Genomic DNA, 14,971 nt, shown 5'->3' with positions numbered 1-14,971 from the left:
GACGAGGTTGAGAATCGTCTAGGGGAAGGTCATCGAAAAGTAGGCCAAAAGTGGGGTGGTGAGGTGACATAGAAGGAATAGGGGGAGGTTGGTTACTAGATTGTTGGGATATTCCAGGATCAAGACAGGTGTTAGTTCCAACCATTTTGTAAAGGCCCTCTTTTAGTGCCAAAATCTATTGACGATATGGAATGTACACCAACATCTAGGGGATCTCCTCGGTGTAGGATCCCAATCAAACTCTACACCGTTTGGTTTAGGAGTCCCATTCGGTATGTGGGCTCAAGTTCCATCTCATTAAGTGCTATTTTTCTTTGGAAAAAAAAGTGTTAAAGTGAGAGAAAAATTAAAACTTATCCAATGCAAGAAAGTATCCTACAAAAATCCAATATGACAAAGGCCATGAATATCAACAACATAACTTCAAAGTGTGGACCTCAAGAAAAGTTGTGTTAGAAAAGCCTTAAATCAGATTCACATACATATAAATACAACATTATCAACCATGAATGAGTTTGTGATTAAAAACCATGTGAAATCTAGACATATGATTCCATAACAATATAATGCTAATGCCAAGGAAATAGTTTATCAACACTAGAAAATATTAAGCACATCATATACCAACTGTTCACTGCAAGAAGAATTGCACAATGCATGATGATACATGAGGAAACAGTATTCCAAAGTTCAAATAACTTAGAAAATTAAGCTGAGACTATCCAAAGCACCATCACATGAAACATCCATTAATTTCAAGGGTGGAAATAGAAAATTGCTTCTTGCATTCACTAAGAGATCTCTTAATTCTCAAACCATGTGCACAAAAGATAAGTCCAAAGCTAAAAGTCCTTTACAATGTGTCATGGGGACATATTTGTAGAAAGAAGGGTGAATTTTTGTCTACGCATGAATCTTGAGCTACCTTGTGACCTTTCATATCCCCATGAGACTCTACTTTACTCTTGTCTATATTCTACTATGCACATGATAAATAAAAGAGATGACTTTAGTCCGCTAATTAAACCAAGAAAAATTCAAGAACATCGACATGTATTTCATACACTATATATGAATGCCAAAGCTTGTACTTTGTTGCAATGCTAACCACATTTTGTTGCTCATCTCCGTGTCTTTGAAGACACTCTAGAGGATCCTATATTAGAGTTATTTTCAACCATGATTTTAATTGATAAGATCACCATCTTGGTATATATCCTCACTAGTTCTATCAAATACTGAGTAATTGTTTCTTTTATCACCTGCAATTTTTCTATAGCAGAGGCTTGTTTGATAGGAATGAGAAATGATTGAATTTCTTGGAGAACCTCTTCTCATTTCCTTACTTCCCCGACTGATCCGATAGAACAAATTTTGTGTACTTCAATTACAAATTCTAGTCCACTCAATAGATTCTTATATGAAGCTAGTACTTTGTCTACAACCTTTGATAGTTTTTGTTGTGATTGGACCTTGACGCGAATTTAGACTTTGGCATTTTGAGCAGCTATCCAATATTTTGTAGGGAGAGTTGCTGGCACATTCAAATATTTGGTAGTACATTCACATATGTTGTTGATAGCTATGGTGGGTTGTCTGAGCATAACTGTCTTCTCCTTAGTTTTATCTTGTATTTTTGGCAATGGTGCTATATTCTGATGCAACTTCAACATCTCTTCATAGACTATAGTCATATATTCCTCTAATGTTTCTAACTCTTCTTCAATAGACACTTTCAACTCCTTTGTTCTTGAATGGGCTAGTAACAAAACTTTATTCTCTTCTTCAGACTTAGCGACTCTTTGCTAGGATGCTTAGATCTTGGCTTGAAGTTCTAAACCTTTTTGTTGATCCCTCTCACATTTAGCTTTGTTGTAGTCACAAAGCAGGTTCCAGCCAAAGAAATCATTTCAGGGTTCATTATAGTATCTAGGACAATATTCTTCTCTGTAGCCATTGATAAATGCTTAGAAGGATTCTTGACATAACATCTTCTTCTCTCCATCATAATATTACAATAGACCTGATCAAAAGTCAATATAGTAATGTCCAATACTTCTTCCTCTTCTTCATCTGGTATTCCCAACTCTTTGAGTGGAATATGTTCGCTAGTAGTTGGGGTGGACGGTGGAATGTCCAATGGAGATAAATAAATCTGCATCCCAGAACCTTTCCCCTATTGGTCATTTGTTGTACTTCCTTGTTTCTTGCTAAGGTGGACTAGCTTTACCTTCTTATGGAGTTCTTCTTGCCGTCTCTTTATTTCCTATTCAACCTGACTCTCCTTGTCTTGTTCAATTTTCCTCTTTCATTCCTCTTCAATTCTTTCCTTTTCTTACTCCTCTTCTTCCTTCTTCTTATTTAGTTCCTCCTCTTCTTGTTTCTTCCTGATTTCTTCTTCTTATGGCCTTTTCTTTTGGTCAACTTCCTAAGCTTTCCATTCTTCCTCTTCCTTATTAAGTCATTCTTCATTTTCCTTCTTAATTCATTCTCGTTCCTTTCCTGTTCCTGCTGCTTTTCCTCTTTCCACTACTGGCGATGAAGTTAGATGATCTGTTGATTTCCTACCCCTTGTGATTGTATAATCTCTTCCTCCCTTTTTCTCCTTATCTCTTGCTTCTTCCTGGAAATAACTGCATTCCTTCCTTCCAAGGTTTCTTCATATTTGTTGCCCTCTTGCTAATCCAATGGATCCTCTTGGTCATTTCTTTTATGCTTCTTTTTTTTTCCATCTATATTTTGATTCACTCTCTTCCTTTTAAGCAATATGGATTTAACTTCCAGGCTTATACTTTCTTGGGAGTCATCTTCTTGTTCATCCTCCTGCTCCTGTTTTTCTCTTGGTCCTATTTCCCTAGTGGCGTTGTACCAATTTCTAACTTTTTCTTCATGACTATCCTTGGTATTAATTTAGGACCAATTGAAACCTACCCTTTTGCAATGAGATGCTACGACTTCCTTTGGGTTGCATCTGCAGTGGCTCAAATCTACAAAGTAGAAACCTTTCATCTCCTTCACCTCCTTTTAATCCTCCCTGAAGTTCTCTAGGGTGTATGCCCCAATGGTTAGAGGGAAAACATGCCATGTATTTTTCCTTCCTTTACCTAATATCTTAGAGAACCTTGTAGTTAATTGGTAGTAGACTTGAGGCAAGAGCACTCTTTCTATTGCTAGTTTAGGAAGAGCATGTGGAGGCTTATAAGCGCTGAAGACTTTGATAAATGTAGCCTCTCCAATGGGAAACCAATCTTCCTCCTTGTTGATTGTTTCCTTAGCCCTTTTAGATATGCAAGGGCCATCTTCTCCAAAGAGCATCTGGTATAAATGTGCAATGAATGATTAAAAAGTAATTTCATGTATACTTTTGTAGCCTGGATTCTAGAAGATTTTATAATGAATGTGCACGAGCTCTGGTATCTCTAGGGTCAAACATAACTCCATCCCTCAAATGAACATCTGGAACATGCTGCATCCAAGAGGTATTATGCCATATAAAACTTTGACGATTGATATTTTTCATGGTTCTTTGCTGCTTGTATATTTGAATTCAAAGTTGATGCCAAAATTCTTGCCTAGTTGAAAATAGTTCCTCTGGTAGCTACTGTGTACATGATAGAGACCCATGTTACTAGGAAAGTGTCAATGTTTGCCTTGCCATATAATCAATTCATGATTGCTGCCAAAAGCTGATAGAGTTTCCTAAGGCCTTCTGTTCTATATACCTTATCTGCCTTGACCTAAAACTTGGAGGGTTTTGACCACCATGACTTTAGAATATCTTTGGTTTACATCTATAAATATAATAGCCACCTAGTGTTAAAGGAATCTTCTCACTTTGGTAGCTTATATTAGGCAGCAATATCAGTAGTAGTGGAGGAAGTGAAGGCTTCACATATGTGCCTACTTTAACCCAACGATCTTTATCAGTGTTTTGTAGCATCCATTCAATGATATCTACACATGGGAACACTGGAGGATGTGCAAGCACTTTATGAAGCCATGAACTCTTGATGTTGATATAAACTCTAAGGTCCTCCTGGTCTTAGGGATATCTCTTTTTGAGAATTCTGAATAGATGTTGCACCACAAGAGCTTGGTGGTCTTATTGAAATTACTTGTTGTGTCCTTGTAGATTGGCGGTGGTGGTGAACCTTCGAGAATTTATTGGACACTGATCTCTGCACTTTTGTGAAAATTATTTACCATTGGAGGCAGCATATGTCCAAAGAAAGACGATATCGAAATCAAATCTAGATAAATGTCACCTGGAATTTCAAACATACGATCCCAAGATGAAAATGATGACATAAATAATACTATCAAGAGCCTTGTCAACCAAATTTCACAAGTGCTGGGTATAGGAAAAATACTTGATTCAGGAACTAGCTTAAGGGTTGGTCACAGGGTCACAAGTTCAAGGGGTCGCTAATCAATAGAAGATTAAAATGGTGACTTTGTGACCTAAGAATTTAAAGAGGCTGAAGGTCATTAGGTCATAATTTTGATATATTAAAAGGTCCCAAGCATATAAGGTTGTGAAGTAGCAGGGTTGCAAGGTCGCATCATTACAAATAGAATCATGGTACGACTCTACGATCTAGTGACCTTGTGGTCTTAGGGAAGAGATAAGTCCAGGGTTGATCAATCGGTGGGAAAACTAGGTCACCAGGTCGTAGGATGGAGGTTATCACGATGTTCAGGAGCATGACCAAGCTTCTGTTGGCTGCTGGAGTGATGAAGTAATTACTAAGGAGGAAAACGAGGGTTCCAACGTTTGCTATGAATTCATGCGAGAACAAATGATCAAGGGAAAATCCAGGAATGAATTTATATTATCTAAACGAGGAATGAGGAACTAAAACACATAACTGAGAAATTGAATGGAGGTTTGGAGGGTTTAGGGAAAGTTCATATTTTAAATGGCCTATTAAGGTGGATAAAATATAGTTTCCTTGCATATGAAGAGTCAGAGGGACACATGGAATACTTAATGATTATAGTCCAGGTGAAGAGTCACTAGCCGGGAGAAAAAAGTTGTTCGTCTGCCTAGTCTCAAAACCCGTCTGCTTTGAGCGCTCCAACAAGCTGATTAGTGACAAATGAAGCAAGGGTGTATATATAGAAAAGGTCACACATGCGGAGCTCGAGGTCGCATATTATAACCTTTAGTAAATTACGACCTCAAAACCATGCAACCAATTGATTTAATGTCTTTACGAGGTCGCAAGGTTGCAAGTAATAATGGGTCACAAGAAATAAGGTTGACAACAATGTGAATATATGACTTTACAACTTGAGATTTAGTGAGTGGTGCAGGTCACGAGGTCACAAGGTCACAGAGTCTCTGAAATTATGAAATTAATAGCTGTGCGATAAGGAAACTGTGCAACCAAACAATCTAGGTAAAACGAGGTGTGTTTGACAGGGGTCATAGGTCACATCTTTTAAGTTGAGGATAGGGATTTTAGATGCGACTTGCAGGTTTGGGAAGAAATTTAAACTGAAACTTGTAAATTGAAAATCTCTCAAGTTTCATAGGAAAATCTGTCTCAGTTTGATGAGTGTGAAACCCTAATACAATGCAGATGAAGGTAAAAATATCAAAGAAGAGGGGGGCTCCAAAATTTTGAAGTGGGTCAAATTTTTGGGTTGTTGTAATGGCTACAACAATTGGTGATTCACTTGTGGAACCTCAAAGTATCTACATGTTATCTATTGAGAGTACAATCACCCCTTGTGAGTGTGTCATCCCAAGCTCATGGGTCCCATTAATGTCTCCAAGTTACCATAGATGTTGATCAGAAGAACCCCATTTCTTTAGCTGGGCTTACTCAAACACATCACTTTGGTTTTACATAGTAGGACTGTTAGTCCCTATACTACTAGTGTAACCCTTTATTGTTATTAGTGAAACACCCTTATTATATTATTGTGCCCATATAGTCCCCATGATGTTATTATTGTGCCCCATAGAAGCCCACTATTGTTATTGTTGTGCCCCTACAATATTATTGTTATATAGGCTCTGATTGTATTGGGACCCCTTAAACTCCTACATATATAAAGGAGGTCTTGTCATTTGTATCATACAATAATTGTTCATTTGTGTAATGTAAAGGAGGTTTAACCCTCAAAGAGGCTGATTTTGAAGTTGTTGATATATCTTTTCTTCTATTTTGTGAGCTGGTTACATAACATTTGGTATTAGAGCTTTGGATTCTAGGGTTTTGCTGCTCCAAACGGGTCATCATGGAATTTTCGCTATAACGTTTTTTCTATGACATTTAAGAAGGTAAAATTAAAATCCATTTGATTCGAAATCACGTTGAACCTTGGGTCCGAATTTTAGATATTTTATCGCTATATTTTCAAAGATGGGATCCAAGGAAGTTGGGTTTTTACAGGCTCACGAATTATATCTCAAACATGTGACCTGGGGAAAATAGTCATAACTTTATCTTTGAGCATCAATTTAAAATTTCATAAAACGTTACATAAAGAGGATGAACTGTAGTTTTCTTTAAATATGTTTCAGGTCCTAAGGTCGAAACAATGACACGTGGAATTTCGTACAAGTTTGCTCTACTGAACTAGTTTATAATCAGGTCATCGTGGGATATTTGGCATAACTCTTCCTTGGAGAATCCAATTTTGATCAGACTTATGGGGTTGGAAAGAGGAATTAGAGGGTTAACGCAAGATGAAATTTCAGACCTTGGAGATCTAAAATTACAGAGATACAACAGATTCAATCTCGAGCTCCTACAAAGTGAAAAAGGGTGTGTAGTTTTTTTAAAATTTTGCATAAGTTTGGTTGAAAAATTAGTTTGAAGGAATTCAAAGGGCATACTGAAGCATTATTATCATTAAATGATGCACCAAAGAAAGAAAATGGAATCACCTAATAAGCAACCTGAAAGCTCTAGCATGACTCATGAAGAAGAGAAAGAAATGCAACATGATATATCAAAATTACGAGACCAAGTGCAACAAAATTCACTCTCACAAAAAGTAATAGAAGCTAAGATGGATGGTTTAAAGAAATACATGGAAGCTAAGATGGATGGTGTGGAAGCTAATCTAGATGGTTAAAATAAAGGCGTGGAAGCTAAGATGAATGGCGTGGAATCTAAGATGGATGGTACAAAAGAAAAAATTAAAGGAAGCATGGAAGATTTGAAGACAAATTTGACAAAGTTGCTACAAGAAATGCTTACTAATGGTGAAAGGGTAGTAAAGGAAACTCATGATGAGAACAAAAGAAATGTTAATCATGATTTCATAGACTCTAACGTTGGATTGAAGACCCACCATGTTCCAAAGATCGATATGAGAAAGTTTGATGGTAAGGATCTCGTAACATGGATACTACAAATGAAGCAATATTTCGATCTCCATAATGTGAAAAACACACAAAATCTATGCATTGCAACTTTATATGTGGAACAAAATCAGTTTGTATGGTATCGATGACTTTGCTCTTGTAAACAAATTGTCACTTGGGAAATTTTTACGAAAGAAATGATAGCACATTATGAGGATACAAAAAGCAACACCTTTTTTAGCCAATTGATAAATCTCAAACAAAAGGGTTCAATGATGGAGCACATTGAGGACTTCCAAAAATTGAATATAAGGGTAAAAGATATTCTAGAGGAGCATAGGATTGATGTGTTCATAGGGACTTTAAAGGATAACATCCAACATGAGGTTCGCCTTTGGGAAACTGATTCATTGGAGAAGGAATTCAGGTTGGCAAGAAAAATGGAAAGCAAAATTATGGCAACAAGGAATCCTACCACTCACAACTATAAAGATGGAAGTGTTGTTGCCCCTAGCCTTGCACAACCTATAAGGTTGACACCAAAACAATTGGAAGAAAAAAGAGAAGAATTTCTTTGTTACAGTTGTGATAGAAAATACACTAAAGGTCATAAGTGTGCTGAGAAGAAATTATTTTAAATAGATTGTGAAGAGGAGGAAGAAAAAGAACAAGAAATGTCAAAAGAAGAGGATATAAACCAAGAACAAACCCTGGATAAAGAAGAAATGAATCTGACCATATCTTGTAATGAATTGGCCAAAATTACCACTCCTCAAACTATCAAGATAGAAGGAAATATCAAGAATAAAAAGGTAATGGTGTTGATTGATTCGAGCAGTACCCATAATTTTATTCATTGTAAGATAGCCAAGGAATTGAATTTCCTCCTATATCCAGCACTAGAGTGTCAAGTGATGGTTGCAAGTGGAGGAACCATAAATTGCTTTGGAAAGTCCCATAATATCAAGCTATCCATGGGAGAATAGGTATTGAATATCCCAATGCTTTCCATTCCAATGGGTGGTTAATGTTTTACTAGGAGTCCAATGGCTACAATCCTTGGGTACAATATCTTTTGATTTTCAAGAAATTTTCATGAATTTTTTTTCGGAAGGAAAGGAATTTGAATGAAGGGGCATCATAGGGAAATCGAGAAAGATAATAAGCTCTAACGGAATGAAAAAGCTTCTAAAGAAATAAAAACAAGGCATAATTGCACAATTATGCTCACTAGAGGTTTCCACATCGAAATCATCTGTTTCTCCAGATCTCCAAAAATCCTTGGACAATCATTCCAAGTTATTTGAGACTCCCAAAGGCCTACCACCTATTTGTGATCATGATCATGCTATTCATATGATTCCAGGAAGTGTTCCCCCAAACGTAGGGCCTTACAGATATCCATATGCCCAAAAGAGTGAAATTGAACGTATGGCTACAGAAATGCTAGAGGCTGGTATAATTAAACCTAGTCAAAGTTCTTTCTTTGCTCCAGTGGTATTGGTACACAAGTAGAATGGATCATGGCGCATGTGTCTAGATTATAGGGAGCTCAACAAGCTTACTGTTAAAGATAAATTTCCCATTCCTGTCATTGATGAATTATTGGAAGAATTACATGGAGAAATTTACTTCACCAAGTTGGATCTTCGTTCAGGATATCATCAAATTAGAATGAAGACTCAAGACATTCCAGAAACAACATTTAGAACTCATGAGGGTCATTATGAATTTTTGGTCATGCCTTTTTGCCTTACCAATACACATTCTACATTTCAAGGTTTGATGAATTCCATTTTCAAACCATTCCTTAGAAATTTTGTGTTAGTATTTTTTGATGATATACTAATCTACAACAAGTCTTGGAAGAATCATGTTCAACATGTTGACAGGGTGCTAAAACTATTGGAGGAGAAACAATTATATGCAAAAGGCTCCAAATGTTTCTTTGGAGTACAAGAGCTAGGATATTTGGGTCATATTGTATCTCATGAAGGTGTTAAGGTAGACCCTAGAAAAATTAAAGCCATTAAGGAATGGAAAATTCCCACATCCATAAAGCATCTGCAAGGATTTCTTGGGTTGACAGGGTATTATCGCAGGTTTTTTAAGAATTATGGGAGAATATCAACACCTCTAACAACATTACTAAAGAAAGATGCATTTTCTTGGACTCCAGAAGCAACGAAGGCCTTTGAACGTCTTAAAGAGGAAATGTGCTAAGCACCGGTCTCAACTACAACATACTTCACAAAAACCTTTATTGTGGAATGTGATGCCTCAGGAAATGGAATTCGTGTTGTTTTAATGCAATAAGAAATACCCATTTCTTTCGAAAGTTGTCCAATCAACAGAAAGAATTTACACAAAGCTATTTACGAGAAGGAAATGTTGGAAATACTACATGCACTCAAGAAATGGCGACCTTACCTAATGGGAAGACACTTCAAGGTAAAAACAGATCATGATAGCCTTAAATAATTTTTAGAACAAAGATTATCTTTAGAAGAACAACAAAAATGGGTCACAAATATGTTGGGTTATGACTTTGAAATCATATACAGAAAGGGAAGCAAAGGGTTGTTGTAGATGCACTCTCAAGAAAGGATGAGGATGCAAAAGAATTATTTTGTACCATTTGTATTATCCAACCAGATAGGATAAATGAAGCAAGGGATGAATGGAAGAATTACGAAGAAGTGTGTCCACTAATTCAAAATTTGCAGAATATCCCAATTCAAAAAATATTTCCAGAACTTGAAGAGGAAGGAAAAATCATATTGGAACCTGAAGCAGTCACAGAAAAAAAAATTGACAGCTACAAAATCGATCGGTTTCAGAGTATCTCATCAAGTTGAAGAACTTACTCGCTGAAGATTCCACATGGGAGGATGATAATTTTATATAGAATCATCCAGAACTACTGAAGCATTGAGGACAACAATTTTTGAAGGAGAGGGGCATGTTAGGTCCCTATTCTACTAGTGTGACCCCTTATTGTTATTAGTGCAACCCCTTATTGTATTATTATGCCCATATAGTCCCCATGTTGTTATTATTGTGCCCCATAGAAGCCCACTATTGTTATTGTTGCACCCCTACAATATTATTTTTATGTAGGCTCAGATTGTATTGGGACCCCTTAGACTCCTGTATATAGAAAGGAGGTATTGTCATTGGTATCATCTAAGAATTTTTCATTTGTGTAATGTAAAGGAGGTTTCCACCTCAAAGAGGCTGATTTTGAAGTCATTGATCTATATTTTATTTTATTTTGTGAGTTGGTTACATAACAAGGAAAAGGTGTACCTTGATATTCTTGTGATAACTAGAGGGTAAGTAGGTACAAGTTTGGTAGCAAAATTGCTTCCTTCCCATACACTAGGAAGTAAGGAGAAGTCCCGAGAGATAGTTTAGGGGTGACACGGTCTATCCACAAGGAATTGGTTAAGGCATCGTGGTAATTTTCTTGATTTGATAATAAGGTTTTCTTGATAATACATACTAGGTTCTTATTGGTGGATTCCGCTAGGTCGTTTCATTGGGGGTAGTAATTAGTTGAATGTTTCAAAACAATACCATTTTATAAAGCAAAATCATAAAATTTGAATGATGAGAAATAAGTAGCATTATCAAATACGAGGGAGGTGGGAGCACCTAACCTAGTTATGATGTTTTGATTAATGAAGTGAATTACCTCTTGGTCGTTGATTTAATGTAAAGACACAACATACACCCATATTATGAAGTAGTCGGTGGCTGTGAGTATGTTCCATGTTGTTTTGATGAATGTGGTATGATTTCCCCAATGACCTCCAACCCCCATTGTTGAAAAAGTTTTTCAACTTCTAAGTGGTGCAACTTACCGTGATTCCCTTCCAGCACACTTCTGACAAATAAAGCATTTTTTCGTATATGCATGGGCATCCTTAAACATGGTACACCAATAGAAACTGAATCTAATGATTTTGTGAACTATAGCATCACTAGAATAATTCCAACCTGTTGGGCCATCATGTGGCTCCTTCAACACCTTTGTGGATTCATCAAATTCTAAACATTTGATACACCATTGTGGTGTTTACAAAATAAATTACCTTGAACTAGCTAATAAGATTTATCCTTAAACCTCATAGCTCCTTTTTTCTTCGCAGACAAGTCAAGAGACAAGGTTCCTTGTCCTAAATACTGCTTCAGATCAGTATACCCAGACGATGAAGAATAATGTGCTGGCATCAAATCATTCTGGTACATTTCAATTTCCTAATCCCACCCTTCTAGCTCTTCGTCTGGTTGGTCGAAAGCTTCAGTGGCCAGTTTCCACAGCTTAGATCCTTTAATTGTGTGAGAAATCTTGAACACAAATTCATATTCTTGGAGGGATGTCATCCAGTTAACTCTTCTTTTTCCCAACTCTTGTTGGACAAACAATGACCTTATGCCCGACTGGGGCACAAACATTGTCACGTGATTCTTTAGGATGTACGACCAAAAATGTTTAACAACTTTGTAAACAACATATGCCTATTTGTCCATGCTTAAAACCTTGCAGACTGGTACTCATGAAATGGGTCGTTCGTTACCTTTATTATCCTTCTATGTCAGGACAACTATTAATGATGAATATGAAGCAAATGTGTACAAAATAAAATATTTATTGAAATCAAGGCTATACAAGGTAGGAGTTTCAACGATGGATTTATTGATATAATTAAAATAATTCTCTTCCTAATTCCATTTGTATCCTGCATCCTTTCTTATCATATTTTTTGAAGTCTTGACTATCTGAGAAAAATCAGTGATAAAATTACGAAGGAAGTTCATTTTACCCAGAAAAAATTGCATCGCCTTGTTACTGTTGGGGTGCGCGACATGTGTGATAAATTTGAGTCATATGAGATCACTCGTGATATTGCTCTTGGTTATTATATGTCCTGAGAGATTACCTTTGGAGATCGCAAAGATTCTCTTCTTTGGATTGAGCGATATCCCTTACTTTCTGCAACGTTCAAATAATTTCTTTAGGTGATACAGATGATCTGATCTTCCCCTAGAGAACACTGTCACATTATCAAGGTACACTACCAAGATTTGGCCAATAAGACCTCTAAATTCATTATCCATCACTATAGGTTTTAACCCTGTACATAAATTACCTGCATACAAATTCTATCAACATAAAATAAAAAATGCGAGAGCATAACACATAAAACACATATACACAAAGATTTTCCCCTGGATCCCAAAACCGGGACTACCAACTTGATTTTTCATTATGTTCCTTTCAATGTTACAATACATATATATACATGCCGAAGCATCTAATACCATGGACCGAAAACCATCGCGTCCAAAACCATGTGTGAAAACCATGCACAAAACCATAGGTAGGTTCGCCCCACCTAATATAGGGTCCAAATTTTTTTCCCGACCCCGTAGAGGGGGGCTAACCACCCCCCTCTAACCCCCTATACAAGGGGGGCTACCACGTCCCCGCTTCGCAGTTGGTGCAACGAAGGGGGGGCTCTGCCCTCCCTCTAACCCCCCGATTAACTAGGGGGTCTAGTTGTGGAAATAATATAACACAACCCAAAAATCACCGTTTGGAAGGTAGCTATAGCATTGATAAGACCATAGGGAATGTGCCCAAAAGTGAATCCCTCCACTTTGTCTAAAATTCTGTCTTCAGTCAGTCTGACTCTGCGACTAAAACTTGATTATAACCTGATAACCTGATAATATAATTATGACATTTTTCAAATCTATGACAACAAGGACTTGAGATTTATCAAGCTGGATAATTTTAGCATATGTCATATCTGGCTCAATGTTCAACTTCTTACAAACTCAAAAAAGCATGACATTTGTGGATACGTCAGAAGAAACAAGCCAATTGCGCGCATTGTAGTTAGAGATCTCGAAGGTTAAAAGAAAGGGAGGATTCAAACCCATAGAATTGGCATTAGAAACATTGACAATAGATTGTAGGTTAAATGAAGTCTTGGATAGACTAGAAGGGGTGGATTTTGAGGAGGAAGAAGATTTACTAGCAGGAGACATGGCAACAAAGGTTTTGATGATTAATTCCCACTGGTTGGCTATCTTAGGAAGTTCATAAAGTGAAATATTGGCTTGTGTCTTCTTCATGTCCTCTATAATGTTGTATCCCATATCCGAGGTCGTATTTTCCTCTTTATATGATTGAGGAGTATAAGTAGGTTGTCAATATTTAGTTGGGGTTTCGAGAGCATTAGAGTTACCTTTATTTCTTATCAAAGTGCTCTTCGAGGTTTGGTTGGATGAATTTTTGGGATCCTAGGTTGAAGCCTTGGTCAGATTGTTTAGGGGAAAAATCCTTCTTAACAAATCCTTCTTCTTTTCTTCTAGCATGGATTCTGCTATTGACTCTTTACTACTTAGGTTAAATGCCTTCGGTGTCTTGGGGGGGGAGGGGGGTTGTCTCCCACAGGGGCTTCTTGGATGGATGGACTTCACCCCCTCGAATAAATTCAAATGCTAACACTGAAGAATCAACATTAGCGTATGGGGGAACAATTTCCTCTTTAGCGTCATTAGTTTCCTCATCTTCTTCACCAATCATCTGATCTTCAAGAACTTTGGTAACCATGAAATCTGTATTGTATATCCATTGTGGACACGTATTTTCTGAATGGGAAGCTTGGTGAAAGGTGCAGTAATTCTCCATCCCAACCTTTTCTACGTTGAAATTTTCATTAGTGATATGAGATGACTTTGCACACATATTATTGTTATTTTAAAAGAAAGGCTTGTAAGACTTACTGCCCGATGAACTCTCACTGGTTTTCCTTTTGAACTGAAAAAATTTGTTGGTCAACTACTTCAAAGATTTGGATAAAGCCTCAAAATCAAAAGAATCCTTATAATGGGATTTTCTTGCTGAGGCTTGAGTTTTCTTACTAGCTGACTTCAAATCTTTGCGGGTGTCAAGCTCAAGTGCTCCTATGGAAAGTAAATCCTTTTCAACAACAAGGGCCTTTGCAAAGTTTTCAACAAGAGTAACAATTTCTTCTTAGTTTAAAAACATGGAAATATCATGAGTTAAGGATTTAGTATAATAAGCTGTTATGAAACAAGCTCACAAAAAGATAGACAAGATATATGAACACCTTAGAAATCAACCTCTTTGAGGGGGCAACCTCCTTTACATTACACACATGAACAATTCTTGGATGATACAAATGACAAGGCCTCCTTTCTATATATAGGAGTCTAAGGGGACATAATATAATCAAAGCCGACATAACAATAATAATGTAAGGGCACAATAATAACAATAGTGGGGTTCTATGGGGCACAATAATAACAATATGGGGACTACATGGGCACAAAAATATAATAAGGGGGTTGTACTCATAACATAAGGGGTTAAACTAGTAGTATAGGGACCTAACATGCTCCTCTCCTTTAAAGAGTGTTGTCCTCAACACTTGAGTAGTTCTGGATGCTTCTGTATAAAATTATCGTCCTCCTGTGTGGAATCTTTAGTGGTTAAGTTCTTCCACTTGATGAGATACTCTGAAATTGATCTATTTCATAGTTGTCAATTTCTCAGTTCTGTGAGTGCTTCAGGTTCCAATATGATTTTTCCTTCCTTGTTAATTTCTC

The sequence above is a fragment of the Pinus tabuliformis genome, chromosome 4_2, assembly GCF_031772625.1.
Source record: "Pinus tabuliformis cultivar Carrire ecotype Pingquan chromosome 4_2, CPIR1, whole genome shotgun sequence".
Classification (NCBI taxonomy): Eukaryota; Viridiplantae; Streptophyta; class Pinopsida; order Pinales; family Pinaceae; genus Pinus; species Pinus tabuliformis.
The sequence above is the reverse complement of the archived record's forward strand: the minus strand, read 5'-3'. Positions refer to the sequence as shown.